General features: G+C 36.5%; 1 pseudogene; it reads left to right on the top strand.

The window, feature by feature from the left end:
* The first annotated feature begins 1335 nt into the window (after nt 1-1335).
* The window catches only part of LOC113922402, a 98048-nt pseudogene continuing 85114 nt past the window's right edge, over nt 1336-14269 (top strand).

The raw sequence follows: 14269 nt of genomic DNA, 5'->3' as shown, positions 1-14269 counted from the left end.
ATATCTTTGTGGAGGAGCACTCTAACTAAGGAAAGAGGAAGGGCAAAGGCACTGAAATGGTGTCAACTATGCTGGGTGTGCTCAAAAAGCAGCAAAAAGCTCATGTGGTAGACATGGAACAAGAAAAAGGAATAGCAGAAGGTAATTGTATTAGTGGCCAAGGGCTAGATCCTGTAGAGCATCATAAGGACTTTTTATTTCAACTGCAAGCAGTTATTAGAAGGTTTTGAGCTCTAATGACCTGATTTAAATTTAGAGATATCATTCTGATCGCTGTATTGAGACTAGACTTTTTGGAAAGTATGGGAGGAAGCAGGGAGAACATTCATTCAAAACATTTCCTTAATGTCTATTATATGCCTACTGCAGGAATGGAAGTAAATTCACCTTAGTGAATTAAAAAACAGTCCTGTTCTCCTGAAGCTCATGTAAAAATAAATATATGACCTATTAAGGATCAGAATGTAGAAAAATAACACAGGGTATAGGGACAGAAAGTGGTGGTGGAGGTGTACGGGCATGTACATATTGGTTGTATAAAGAAGGGTCAAGGAGAGTGTTCCAAATAAGGTAACATTTAAACAAAGACCAGAAGGAAATGCAGATATTTTGGGAGAGATGCTTGAGAAGGAGGAAGCAGCAAATGCAAAGGCCCTGATGGAGCTGGATTGGAGTGAATGAAAGGGAAGTGGTTAAATGAGGTTAGGGAGAGAATGAAGGGAGAGGTGGTGAAGGGTTTTCTAGGTCACGGATTTTATGTTGAATGACATGAGAGACTAATGGAAGCTTCTGAACAGGGGAATGTGATGCTCTGACTCACATTTTAAAAGTAACACTGGCATGAGGGTTGCTGGAGTGGTCGGGGGTGGGAGGGATGGGGTGGCTGGGTGATGGACGTTGGGGAAGATATGTGCTACGGTGAGCGCTGTGAATTGTGTAAGACTGTTGAATCACAGATCTGTACTTCTGAAACAAATAACACAACATATTTTAAGAAAAAAGATAAAGAAGAAGATAGCAGGAGAGGAAGAATGAAGGGGAGTAAGTCAGAGGGGGAGACGAACCAGGAGAGATGATGGACTCTGAAAAACAAACTGAGGTTTCTGGAGGGGAGGAGGGTGGGGGGATGGGTTAGCCTGGTGATGGGTATTGAGGAGGGCACATTCTGCATGGAGCACTGGGTGTTATGAACAAACAATGAATCATGGAACACTACACCAAAACAAATTATGTAATATACGGTGATTAACATAACAATAAAAAATTTTAAAAAAAAAGAAAAAAAAGTAACACTGGCTGCTGTATGTAGAATACACAGTGGAGGAGCAAGACTAGATGGCAAGGAGCAAGGATGTTCTGGAAGATGGAGATTTATGCCAATCCAGCCCCCTTCAAGAAGGGACTTGCCGCCCAGCGATGAAGGGTGTGGTTAGCTGACAGCATCTGGTTGTAAGCTTCAGCACAGATTTGCCTCAGTTGCTAGAGTGGCCCCAACCAATCACTGAACAAGGTGATGGCACAAGGGTGCAGCCATTTCTACCCAATGCAGGACTCCTCTAATGGGAAAACTTTGTTTCAGAACCCCTTGTTGGGCTGTCAGAGACCTTGGCAGGTTGGCATCATTGTCCATCCCACTTCCTTGCTTTTCCTTTCACAGGTGAACCTCAACCAATACACTTTTTGCACTCCTAACTCCATCTCAGTGTCTGCTTCCTGAAGAACTCAAACTTCAACAGATGGAAAAAGTTAGATGAATTAAGAAGCTAGGATGATAATTCAGGCAAAAGATGATGGGGACTTTAGGTAGGTTAGTGACAGTGGAAATCTTGAGAAAAATATTGTGGATATACATTGCAGGTGGAATGAACAGTAATTGTTAGAGGGTTGAATGGGGGTGTGATAGAAAGATTCAGTCAAGGTTGACTTCAGGTTTTTGCCTTGAAAAATTGGAAACATGGGGCTGCTTCTCTTTGCTAAAATAGAGAAAATGGTAAATAAAAGGGGGGGGACAGGGTACAGAGCTTAGAAAAAATTAAGAGTTCAATTGTAGCATGTTAATTTTGCCATTTTAAGTTGGCTTTACAAGTCTGGGATGATCATTGAGGAGGATATGCATTTGGAAGTTATCAGCCTATTGCAGTATCTTAGCTACAAGAGTGGATGGGCTCACCTAGGAAATGAGGTTAGACAGAGAAGCATTACAAAGTTTACAGGTCAAAAAAATAGGCAAAGCCTGTTAAGAAGTCTGAGAATGTATAACCACTGAGTTAGTAAGAAGCAAGAGTGCAAATACTGGGGGCTCACTGAAGAAAGTCTTTCAAAAAAGAAGGAAAGATCATTTGATTCAAATATTGCTAAAAGTTACAGTATAGTGAAGACAGAAATCACTACTGGATTTAGAAACATGGAGGAGTTGATGGCCTTGATAAGGATGGTATTGGTGAGGTGGTGAACACTGAAGCCTGAGGGATGGGAGCCTGAGGGATGGGAGTTCGAGAGCAATATGAGAGTGAGGACAGTGCAAGCACAGTACAGTGCTTTAGATAAATTGACCAATAGCTGGAGCCAGTGTACTACTAGCGGGATTTATTACATGATTATTATTATTTTAATAAACACATTTATCAGGTACAATATGCCAGACACTTTCCTATGTGCTCTTATAAACATCTAATTTAATACCCATAGAAACTCTAGGTTGGAGACACTATTGTTATTTCTGTTTTCCTGGAAATTTGAGGACAGAGATATTAAGTACATTGCCTAAGATCACACATCTAGTAAGGTGTGCAGGTGGTAATTCAACCCAGGTCATCAGAATCAACAGCATTCTCCAGAATCAGTCCTTCCAACCCTGTTGCTATCTATGGTGCTGGATAGCTGTGTCTTGGAGTTTATATACTGATGGGAATGTTAGTATAAAGAAAATCTGATGATATAACAGGGGGAAGGATAATTATAGGAGCAAATTCCTTGAGTATGCAGGAAGGGATCTCAATTCAGTGCATAGCTAGAGAGTTTGGCTTTAGATAGGAGCAGGGATTGTTCATACATTGTGATAGGACAGAAGGCTAAATATTTGCATGCAAATTAGGTAGGATTTTAGTTTTGGTGCAAAGAGAGTGAGAAAGTTCTCTTCTGATTGCTTATATTTTCTATGAAACATGAACCCAGGCCTTCATTTGAGAGTGAGAAAAGGAATAAAAATGATGGAGGATTGAAGAGAATAAAAGAAGGTACAAAATAGTTGGGGGGGTGCTGCTTTTTTGTGTGTGTGGATCAAATTTAAACATTTAAAAAATAATAGCTAATGATTATATGTACTATTAAGCACTTATTATATGTAAGTCTTAAATATATTAATATATTAATTCATTTATTCCTCTCAGCAATAATATTAGTACTATTATACCAATTTTGCAGATATGAAAGTGAAGACATAGAAAGCCATAGAACAGTTTATTGGTTAGGACTCCGTTAGCAAGGGACAAAGACCAAACTCACTCAGAAGCTTATTGGCTCATAGTGTGGGAGAGTACAGGGAATGTCTAGCACAGCTGAGTTCAGGCTCTTCAGTGAGGTCATATAACCATTAATTTCGTCTTTTTGGTTCCCTCTGTGTTGGATTTATTCTCAGCGTAGCTCTTCCCCAACACTGCGATGTCCCAAACATTTCTCATGGTGGTGGCTTCTAATAGCTTTCAATTCACACCCTTAGAACTTATTAACCTCAGTGGAAAGAGACATTTTCTTTCCCAGTAGTTGCCACACAAATCACAAATTTTAGGATGATCTGGGATAGATGCTGTCCTTGAACTGCTGGAACCAGAGGGATGGAATTCATTGATTGGCCAAACCTACATCATGGAGAGGGTAGTACTGGTCCCATCTGAAATTCATGGGCTGAAAGCTGAGAAGGAATTGCTTCTTAAAGTAGATTTAAGATGTTATTACTAGAAGGGGAACTGGACGCAAGGCAAGGGAAAAAATGAAAATCTATTATTATTGATTACCTTCAATAATCTCATGAGGCCATTTAATAGTTTACCTTCAAATAATCTCATGAGGTTCTAAGGTTGTCAAAACCAGCTTAATGAAATTTCATTGAAGGTTTGTCAAAACTAAGAGTCAGCAATATTTACATTCTTTTTAAAAAAGATTTTATCTATTTACTTGAGAGAGAGAGAGAGAGAGCATGAGTGGGGAGGAGAGGGAGAAGCAGGCTCCCCGCTGAGCAGGGAGCCCGATGTGGGGCTCGATCCCAGGACCCTGGGATCATGACCCGAGCCAAAGGCAGTTGATTAACCAACTGAGCCACCCAGGTGCCCCAGCAATATTTATATTCTTGTAGGTAGATAATAGGTGCTAGCTGAACAAAATTATCAGAATTTTTACTTGTTCTTCCTAGTACTTTTTAGTCATCTCCTGAACATGTGCCAATTTACAAGATTTTGCTCAGTTTGCTTTAGCAAATTGTGTTCCACTTTTGTTTTATTAAACTGCAACTTGCACTTATATAATGATGCCACTGGAGGAAGAATTTTCAGTGGTGTTTGGAATAAATAATAACTATAATTTGATGCATGGGGAGACAGTTCTCAAAGGTTAAATAATTCATTTCAAGATTCACATGGGCTGAGATGAAATAGAAACTCTGTTTTGACTTATTTTGCTTCTTCTTCCCTATTCCTATTTTCCCTTCAGTGATAAATTTTCTCCAGGGAAAAGTTGAAATTTGATTTACTAATAATAGGAATGACCAGGATGCCATTAGAAATCCAAATGGGAACACAAAATACCTGCTTCTGTTTTACTCTTTGCAAAGGTTTTAACATTAATATATATCTGAGAAACATTGTCTATAATATGATATTGTTAGTATTTCACACCATAGTTGTAAGGTTGTTTTGGAATTACTTTTTTGGAAAATTTCAATACACAAGTCCTGATTATTTTATAATGAACTCTGATTTACTTATCACTCAGCTTCAAAAATTGTCTGCTCGTGGCCATTTCTTTCTTCTATGTTATGATTGAGTTTGCACTTTATAAAAGTAACCCTTTTTTTAGTGGTAGTAACACTCGTAAAAACAGTTTGAATTACAGTGAGGTTGGTGTCAGCAAAACATTTAAGTAGCTATTGTGTTAATCTAGGTGAGAACCTGAATTTAAGGAAGTGAGAGATTGGATTTTAACATATGTATGTATGCAAAAGATACAAGATCTATATAATCTAGCCATTGGTTGAATGAGCAATGCTCTAAAATAGTCTGACAAGGGAAATATTGGTGTCATTTTATTTTTTCTTCTTCACTTTAAACGTCACCAATATGCTACTAAACTAATTTGAGTGCTTGTTAGAGCTATAACTCTCTTTTGTAGTTAGTACCTAAAACTGTGATAATAGATTTATGTAACTTTCTTTTTTTATTAAATATATTTTTAAATATTTATTTATTTTAGAGAGAGAGCACATGCGGGGAGGGGCAGCAGAAGAGGGAGAGAGAGTCTGAAGCAGTCTCTGCGCTCAGGGCAGAGCCCCACACGGAGCTTGATCTCATGACCCTGAGATCATGACCTGATCCCAAACCAAGAGCTGGAAGCTCAACTGATTGCACCATCCAAACACCCCTATTTATGTAACGTTCTGATTAAAATTTATACTCAGATTAAAATTTGTTACAAAGTTTTGTGGAATGAGAAAATAATTTTTGATTTCCTGGCTTTTGAGAGAGGAAGAGAACATGTAGGAAGGTACCTGAGGCAAAATAGAAGCCTAATAAATGTGATCGTGGAAATAAGTAAATATATTCTTCAAAAAATAGTTTAGAAACAATTCTTTAATTTTGGTTTTAAAAATCTCACCTATGTCTAGAAATTGTGTGGGTATGTCTGTAGTAGGAATATGATAGAATAGTTTGTCAATTATACTTCAATAAAGCAAGAAGAGAATACAATAGAATAAGATTGTAGAAGTACAAATTAAAGAGGGAAAAACTCAACAGTGAAAAGAGGAGGAAGCAAGTAAATAACCATCTGCCATTGGTTTAGTTATGTACCTGTGAAAGTCAGGGGGCTGGTCTGGTTCTGTGATCCTGTGAGTAAAAGAAACTGTTTTTATTAAATGTATTTATATATAAATGTATATAGTATGTACACACACACACACACACACACAGACACACACACACACACATCAGTATTTAGTGACTCAGGAGGTTAACTTATAGCAGTACTTGGTTTAACATGTAGATATCACAACAGAAAAGATAAACATGACTTTGATTTCTAAAATTTTTATTGGAGTTTATATTGGCATTTCAAGTACAACAAACCATGAAAAGTGACTCCCTTCCTACTCTAACTTCACCACTTGTAACAACATCAGGGAGGAAGACAGAAATCCTGTGCTTTGATCATCAAAATATAGTGTCTACATAAATTGAGCACTTACAGGATGGCATTATGGGGGTTGATACTTACAAAAACACAGTGGAATAGATAAAGTGCAACTTTATCTTTTCACCTTGGACATTTATAATTCCCACTGTAAGAAAAGCTTCCCCTACCCATCCTCCCTTGCCTCTACCCCCAACACTTCCAGGAAACTTATAGTACTTCCAGTAACATGTTTGGTCACCAAACTGCTAGAAATTGGAGTGGAACACTGTTTATATACAAATCTGATTAGTATTCTTTGGAGAGTATCCACTTCATTGGTTCTACTCCATCTGAGAGCAGACGGAGCCCTAAAGTGAGACCATTCTTATTTTTCAAAACCATAACCTCTTCTGGAAGCTGTTCTTTTTAATGAAGTGAGTTTTCAGGATGGACAAAATCCTCTTCCTTGTCTATGTCTAATATACATGGATAACTGATTTCCTGATGTGAAACACATACTTTTGAAATAATGTTTTTCTTTAAACTGTGTGCAATAATTTACTTTAGACTTTAAAAATATCATCAGTTATTGTCTCCTTTTAATTTAAATTGTGTTAATATTTTATGATTCCTTTCACTTTGGACACTTTGCTTTCTCTGGGTTCATTGTTTTGTGTGATTTTTGGCACCAAAAGAAAGGAATTAAAATAAAAACTTAATAAATAAAAAAATTAAAAAGGCAACTTGGGTAAATCATGGAAAGAATCTTTTAAAATTAATGGCCCCATCCAGTGAAAAATCTAATTCCAAGAAACTAGTAAAACTTTGAGATTTTTCTGTATCCTTAAAAAACTTTTCAAAGTCATGAGAACAGTAGCCACATAGCAATGTGATTCCTCACTTATATTTGCAAATGTTAACCAAAATAGCCATATGATGACAGCTTTTCAGTTTGGTTAAATATACTATTCTAATTAAGAAATTAGAGCTCTGAGAGAGACACAGCATTTATTGTTTCATTCCTTCATTATTTAATTCAAGAAGTATTATCGATAATCTCTTATGCTCTGTGTAAGATGCTAGAACTTAAAGTATGAATAAGATGCATCCTTACTTTATGCCATACATATACTATTACTAAGTCTAAAATATGATTGTCATGAGAACCAAGGATTTATTTTTGTGCTTAAAATAGAACTCCCCCCCAAAATGGAGGCCAATTGATTTAATGAAGCATGGCATTAATAAAGTTTCTGCGATAGTTTGATAAAAGTGGTGAGTGCCATAAGCACACTGGACTCAAAAAGATCCTGTGACAGTACCATATTCAACTTTTCAGCAGTTGTCTTATCACATTCTATTTCTGTATGTCCTTTTTTTTTTTGCAATAGTTCCATTACCTACGACAGTGACTGACACTCAATAAATATTTGTTAGACGGATGAATGAAGCAGTAAATTGCCATTGTCAATCATACTCATCAGAAAAATTTTCATTAAGCAGCATTTGTATTTTGGATAAATGGCCTCTCTTGCCCCAAATTAAAGAATCAAGTTGGCAGGCAACCAATTAAACTCAAATACACCTTTCTATTTTAAAATTCAAAATTGGCAATGTCGTGTCAGGAATATAACATGATCTATGACATCAAGTGATGTTATTAAGTGAATTTTAATGGTTATGCAGTCTTTTCCAAACTTAATTTGTGAGTTTGTTTTGGTTTTGTAGTTATAAAAGGGTTAGCCTAAAGCACCTTAAGTTGCTGTGGTTGTTAGATCTTGTTCTCCGTGAAGGAACGAGGAAGCTAACCTGTCTAGACTCACTCTTGGAGGCCACTACAGATTGTAAAGGGCAAAAAGTGACATTTATTGAGTGTGTGAATGCACTGGCACAGCCTTTAGAGGTGGGAATGAGAATGGAGAACACTTAATAAGCCATTTCGCTGTTTATATGATCTACTTCTGCTTTCTGAAAAACACTGGAAAATTCTTTTTTTACTGTTTAGTTTTCAGAGGTTGCATAGACTGAAAGCAGCAGAGCATTTTTCCTTATTGTTTGAATATGACCAGAAATATCAATTTTGAAATGAAAATTGAAGCATTAAAAGCATAGCTTAAAGACAAAATACTCCAAAATACAGTCCTTTAGTACTGTACGGTGCAATTCAGTAATCCAAAGCGTATTTTCAAGCATCAAATATGAGCCTGCCACAATTGTAGGCACTTGGATCCAGCAGGGTAGAAAACAAAGCCTCTGAACTTAAGGGCTGATATATTTTTTCTACTTGAGGACAGAGAGAGAAGAGTGGAAAAAAATACTGGAATGGTGATTTGGAATTGCAGTGCCCACTCAGATGCTATTTAGCTTTTTGACATCGGCAGGATTTTGCCTTTGCTTCCTTGTCCACAAAATGTGAAGTTGGGCTTTTTTTTTTTAAATAATTTTAAACCAATAGAAAAGTTCTAAGAATAGTCCAGAATGCTCCCACGAAATGTTGATTTATAAAATGGTTTCAGTACCTATTACACTAATGTCTCTTACAACAGAAAGATCCAATCTAGTATCATATGTTGCATGTAGTCGTCATGTCTCTTCAGTTCCCTTATATCTGGAATTGTTCCTCAGTCTCTCTTTGACCTTTATGACCTTAAGTTATTTAAAAATTACAGACTAACTGCTTTGTAGGATTTAGCATTGTCTGGTGATTCCTTTGATTAGATTCAGGCTATTAATATCAGAGTAGTGGTTGTGTGCTTTTTTCACTGTGTTCCATCACATGGCACTTTGGGTTGTTTCGTCCCATCCTTGGTAATGTTAACTTTAATCACTCGAGTAAGGTGATAGCTTCCAGATTTTTTCACTGTAAAGCTATTCCTTTCTCTTTTATAATTATTGTGTACTTTGTGAGGAGATACTTTACACAACATAAATATCCCATTCTTCATTCAACTTTCACTCACTAGTTTTGTTGATTTTTTTTGCCTAAATTAATTATTATGACTATGGTTGTCAAATGGTAATTTTCAAATTCTATCATTGCTTCTACATTTATAAGTTGTCATTTTACTGCATGGAACACTTTATTATTTATTTCAGTGCAGATGTATGGATCCCCATTTTATTTGGTAGGATAGAAGCTATCACTAGGTTTTTGGATACTAACTTGTCTCAGTTTTGGACAGTGGGACCCCTCCTTCAAGCTAAACTCTCTGTCTGACATGATTCCATCATTTTTTGGGTGCATTTCCTTAATTGCTGGGTTAACATATTCCAGGCTTATTCTGTAATGTTTTTGCCCCAGTCCTAGAATTAGATTTCAATCCAAGAGGCCCTGGTAAGTCTTAGTGATGCAGATGCTGATTGCTATTGGGGTTTCACTGTTCCCAGGACCTTCTCAGTACCCAGAGCCAGGGCGTATGTATCTGTAGATCATCTAGGTTTTCCCCTTTCTCATGTTTGTAACTTCTTTCTCTTTCTGTGAGAAATCTCAATTTATTTGTTTCTTTGTTTAATTTCCCAATCCCAAAGGACTGCTATCCCACTTAGAAGCTTCCCTGACCTCAACCCCCCGCCAGGCCTCTCTCCTTCCTTGATTAGGATCCTCTAATGGCTCTTCAAATCATTAAGGAAGGAAAGAAAGAAGGAGGGAAGAAAGGAGACTATTAATTTTGAACAAGGAAAATAGTGCTGTGCAGATTATTTTAAAACCAGAGTAAATGCATAGTAATGTATCAGGGTAATATAGCGGTTGGGTTGGATTAATTGTGTGACATTTTATTAACAAAGTAAAATACAGGTTATATTTTTAGGTTCCATATCTGCTGCCTTGCACCTTCAAATCTAACATTCTTCTCTCATGTCAAGAGTAGTGTCTTTGGACTATACATTTGCTGTTTACACTGTTTTTCAGTCTTCACTAAGGAAAGGAATGAATACATGGATTTCTTGGTTTCATCTGGCTAACGACTGAGAGATATCCTGTCCAATTTTTTGAAAAATGTATGAGCATTTTTAATTGAAACAATATGAGTAAATTAAAAATAAACTCACTGAAGGAGAAAAGAATCCAGAGACTTCCAATAGTTTGTGAGCCTTGAAAGAAGTTAAAAATGGGAATGTCTTGACATTCTTATTTTGAAAGGTTGAGCTTAAAAATAAAAGTGACCTGGAAAACACAAACCTTGATTAGACATTGAACCGTAACATTACAAAAAAAAAAAAAAAAAAAAAAAAGGCCGAGAACAAATAAGTCTGAAAAAGAGAGAGCATTGCTAAGGGGCAGGCGATATTCTTCCATGGGAAAAGATAATGAATGATGGCTAAATGGATTTCGGAAGGAGTTTATTATTAGATAATACTCTGGGGAGGTAGATGGCATATTTAGCAAGTATTCTAACTAACGAAAGAACCACACCTTGAAAACCTTGCCTCTTTGATTGTCTCGGTTATTATTCATTCCTGTAATCTTTCTAACACCTGGAAGCACACCACTTTTTACTTACAGGGGCATTTCATTTTCAGTTTTTTCCATGGCCATTTCTAAATCTTCAAATTCTGGTTCTTATTTTAAAAGAAGCTAGTTTTTAAATACATAATGAGTTTCTCCGGCTGTTTTCCAGCATCTCCGCTCCTGATTTCCCCCCTACCATGATGAAGATGTATCACAGACTTGTTAATTGCACTGGTGGGTATCAAGTTTCCTGAAGGACAAAATTTTTTTTTAATCACTAAAAAGCTGCTTTTAGAGTACCTACTATGTGCAATGATCCCATTTGACATCACTGCCTCATAAAACATGCTTGTAGTCACATGGAAGATTAAAAAATGCATAGTAATTATAGTATTCCAGAATTCTCCTTGTTGATTTGGCTATTTTAATAAGATTCCTAGTTGGAAGTAACAGAAATTAATTCAGCTTAACTTAGAAAAGAAAGAACTATGGGAAGAATTTTTAGAAGTTCTGAAAACCCGCTGAAGAAATCAGAAAACAAGGCTCACTTGCAGGATACACTACCAGGATCTGGATGGAGCTGATCTGGATCATGGGTAGTTTATACAGAGAAAACTGGATTAAAGTAAGGAGGCAATAATGTGATTATAAGCATCTAGAGTACCAACAGTCCTAGTTTGCCTTGGATAATCATGGTTTTAGCACGGAAAATCCCCCTGTTTTAGCAGACTCTTTAGTCCCAGGGAAACTGGGATGGCTGGACACCCTTCTAGTAACATTTGGCTGAAATTTAATCCTTGTACAAGAATGTGATTTAAATATTTCAGTTAAAATCATGGAAAGGTATGCTTCATAGTCAATATATAAAACCCTGAAATTGAGAGGTAAATTCTGTTAAAATAGCAATTTAGCAGGTGCTTTAACTTAACTGGTCACTATCATTAGCCTTATTGATCCATAAATCTAGGTGTAGACACAGCTACGGTTAAATTTATAGAAAACTCCTCCATGTACATTGTGATCCATATTAAGTGCCCCATTTACCTAACAGTCTTCACCGGAATCTTCCTTCTACTATAAAGATTTGTTAACTCACAGTATAAACATTACACTGTCTCTACTTTGCTGGCTAATGCCGACTGGTAGCTGGCTTTGCTGAGTTCTACCTACATGATCTCATTTAATTCTCGCAACAGCTCTATACAATTGACTCTGAGAAATTTAGTTACTTGCTCTTGGTCACATATCTAGTAAGCAGCAGAGCCAAAAATTGAATGCATATTTCTTTGACTCTAGAGTGCATGCCTTAATAAATTCATCCAAATTGTCTCTCACTGGTCACTGACATTTTTTAAAACTATATGATCTTTTCAGAGAGGTAACTCCCTTATGGGCATGTCATATATGCTGCAAGAGACGTGTATTAGATAGAGTTGCAGTTCTCAAATCCAGAGAGCTTTTAAAAATATTGGTATCTAGATTTCCCCCCCAGAACTCTGATTTAGCTGATTTGGCATGGGTTCTGACCACTTAACATATTTTTTTAAAAAACCTCAACAGGTGACTCTTAGGCTCAGCGAGACTTGAGAAACCACTGATATAGTGTACAAACTAGTATCTCTCTAACCATGGAGGTATGAACCATTAAGAACAAGAAGCTGATCTGAGAGAAGTTGAGGCAGGTTTGAAGGATCAGGTAGGGATATTATGGAAGATTGAAACATCATTGAATGAACAGCAATTGATTATATCACAGTTATCTGAAGAACGATAATCTTTCTTTTCATATCTACACTACAACTCATTTACTTCAGCTGTCCTCACACTTTATTGCATCCATCCCCTTTGTCACCCACTATTAAAATAAAAATGCACAGAAACAAATAACAAACAACTGAAACAAAACAAGTTATTAGCAAGCCACCTTGGTGCTCCCTTAAGTTAGATATCTGCCCTAAGTGAAATTGTGTTGTATCTGATAATAAGTGAGCACAGTGCATATCATATCCCTAACTTTAATTTCCAAAAATCCAATTCCAGTTTTGAACTCTTCCTGGGTAAGAGAAAAGTAACTATTAAGAAACAGAATAGGGAGAAGATTCTAAGTCTAGACAGCTGGGAACTGGAAGAGAAATCAAAATTCCAGGCAGATATACAGGTGACATGTAGGTGCTGAGATATAAAGCAAGATAAATAGCCAGAAAGGCAGCCACAATAACCTGAAGATTTTTCATAACTAGTACCCTCTGTCCTGGGGCAGTACCCTCTCTGGAACCCTGTTAAGGCAGGACCTGATTCTTAGTTTAGCTAGTTTGATTGTCAGATTGGGTACTTGAGTGTTGTGGTCTAAGAGACAGTAGGAGAGAAGTGACTTTTGACAGCCTAATGGATGAGCTTAAATCTTTTTTATTGAATTATGTCATACTTACAGATAGGACCATTATATTCTCTTGAAACAATTAACCAACTTATACTAAATTATCTGCATGAATGCTGATGCAAAGCAGTTTTAGTAGTAAAAGAAGGCACACTGAATTCTTTGAATGTTTTCCTTCCAGATTTGAAATGACCACAGAAGTCTGAGTTGAAAATACTTTCAAGTATAAGACTATATATATATCACTTATAGGAAAAACACAAACTCAGTATGAAAGCAGATGTGGTACTTCGGAATAACACCAACAGGATAATACAGTTGTTAAATTGGCCCCAAATACCAGCACATATACTTTTTTTAAAAAAAGGTTGACAGGGAAAACATATCTCTTGGGAGTGTAGGCTAGACTATCTGTCAAAGGGAGAATTGAAACCATATTTCCATTAGAGGTGGTCATTGATCATTCGGTGAAGATTTCTGTAGACAAATTGCATAGACTATGTCATCTTCCACTATCTTCTCTTACATATACAGACCTCAGACATTCTTCAAGGAAAGGCAATTTGGCACTCAGAATTTGGGCAGGATTGTTAAAAATGTGATTCCAGGAAAGGATCTCTATAGACATCAGCTGGAGAAAAAGTAGTTGGAGAAAACAGAGGCTGTGTGTTGGATCTGAGCACCAGTAAATCAGCAATACTATATTCTAAGGCTGAAGCCCAGAGGTGGCTCCAATTTTTTTTTAAATTAAGAATTTGATTTATCTATTTGGTAGATATGGGGGCAAAGAAAAAAAACTGTAAATGAATTAACTGGAAAATTGAAAAAAGATCTCTCTTTCTGTCTCTCTCTCTTTTTGGTGGAGAGCCCTAGAGTAAACATTACTACATTAACAGAAATATCTTGAGTCATCCAATGGCATTCTCAGATATGAATATGCATATAGGTAATATATGAGTAACTTGAAAGCTGTTTCTTAGTAGAGACAAAAAATGTATATATCTTTTTAAAAAAAAATTTATTGTTATGTTAATCACCATACATTACGTCATTAGTTTTTG

The sequence above is a fragment of the Zalophus californianus genome, chromosome 9 (genome assembly GCF_009762305.2).
Source record: "Zalophus californianus isolate mZalCal1 chromosome 9, mZalCal1.pri.v2, whole genome shotgun sequence".
Lineage (NCBI taxonomy): Eukaryota > Metazoa > Chordata > Mammalia > Carnivora > Otariidae > Zalophus > Zalophus californianus.
This window is presented reverse-complemented; position numbering and strand designations above follow the sequence as displayed.